The 1,488-nt window shown below is 32.4% G+C and overlaps 1 non-coding gene across 1 annotated transcript; it reads right to left on the bottom strand.

Annotated features, from left to right (window-relative positions):
• Window positions 1–760: 760 nt before the first annotated feature.
• On the bottom strand, window positions 761–868 carry LOC116600412. The gene has a single exon (XR_004289626.1). It is a non-coding gene; the product is annotated as a U6 spliceosomal RNA (small nuclear RNA).
• Window positions 869–1,488: the final 620 nt, after the last annotated feature.

Here is a 1,488-nt window from a genome sequence, read left to right as displayed (position 1 = left end):
TACCATGGCATTTATTGGTGTCATTTTCATGGTGGACATTGTCATGACATGGTATGGAACATAGGATTTTCTCAGAGTATTTTATTTTGCTTTCAATGAGATATATGATTTTTATGTATGCTATGATAAGCTGGCTATAATAATTAGCCCTAATTACAGATCAACTTGGGCAAATTCCATCACCGGTAATTTAGATAGAGCAAATAGGAAGAAATCGTTAAGTTTATTAACACCAAGATCATTTCCAGGGTACACGAAATGAATAGGAACATACTTAGAAGAAATCGTGTCAGTTTATCATTTTTAATTATTTTTTATTCTCGAATGCTTTCTGCTAGGCAAAACAAGACTTTATTGAAACTCCATTGTAAAATTTGAGGTTCTTATTTGCAATATTGTATTTAGATAATAAAAGCTACATTGTAACTTTTTTCATGATTTTGTCATTACAACTGTAAAGTTATATTTTAACATTTCTTTTAATGTTTACTCTTTGCACCTTAATATCAATATTGACATTAATTTTGGATTTCTCTTTTTCTTGTAAAGAATGTATGTGTTATATATTAACTCTAGGCAATGTTTTATAATATTGTCAAAGTATGCAACGTTGATACACAATTGCTCCAGTCACAGGCACAGTATAAATTCTGGGGCAATTCCAAAAAAGGTAGGAAAAGTGCATTTCTTATTTGGTCCTGCAGAAACTGCCTTGTGTGATGTGTTTATGTCTAGAAAGTTTCTATTATTAAGACAATTAAAAAGCATGTGGAACATTTCACAAATTGTGTGTCATCCTTGTGCAGGGTCCATACTAGTATTCTCTGTATTGTTCCAATTTTAGTATATGTGCTGCCAAAGTGAGTACTATTTTGGCAACTTTTTGTAAAGAAGATAAAAATAATAGCAAAATTTTCATTATTGCTCACTCAAGGATCACATAAGAATTTCTGCCTGATTTGAGCTCCCTATATAATGTAAACACCAACTTTATTTACCTTGGCTAAGTGACTAAAACTGAGGATATTAGAGTGTCCTATATTTCAAATGCGGATGTGTAAACTTGGACCTCCTCTTAAGCAAGCAATCATTTATCAGTTATATGTTGCAAAAGTGTCAACATATTCTAGGATTTATTCAAATTTAAAATCAGATACATTGGTGACAGAGTAGAAGGGTGAAAATGCATATTCTGAAAGGTTTGGGGATAATATTGAGACAGCATTTATAGCAAATATAAAATGCATTTAAAATTGCATTTTTTGGGGTTCTTGGGTGGCTCAGTAGTTAAGCATCTGTCTTCAGCTCAGGTCATGATTCCAAGATCCTGGGATCAAGCCCCACATCAGGCTCCCTGCTCCATGGGAAGCCTGCTTCTCCCTCTCCCACTTCCCGTTTGTGTTTTCTCTCTTGCTCTATCTCTGTCAAATAAATAAATAAAATCTTAAAAATAAATAAATAAAACAAAATTGCATTCTTTTTAAAAAT

The sequence above is a fragment of the Mustela erminea genome, chromosome 9, assembly GCF_009829155.1.
Source record: "Mustela erminea isolate mMusErm1 chromosome 9, mMusErm1.Pri, whole genome shotgun sequence".
NCBI lineage: Eukaryota > Metazoa > Chordata > Mammalia > Carnivora > Mustelidae > Mustela > Mustela erminea.
Note: the sequence above shows the minus strand (reverse complement) of the source record. Positions and strands in the feature narration are given on the sequence as shown.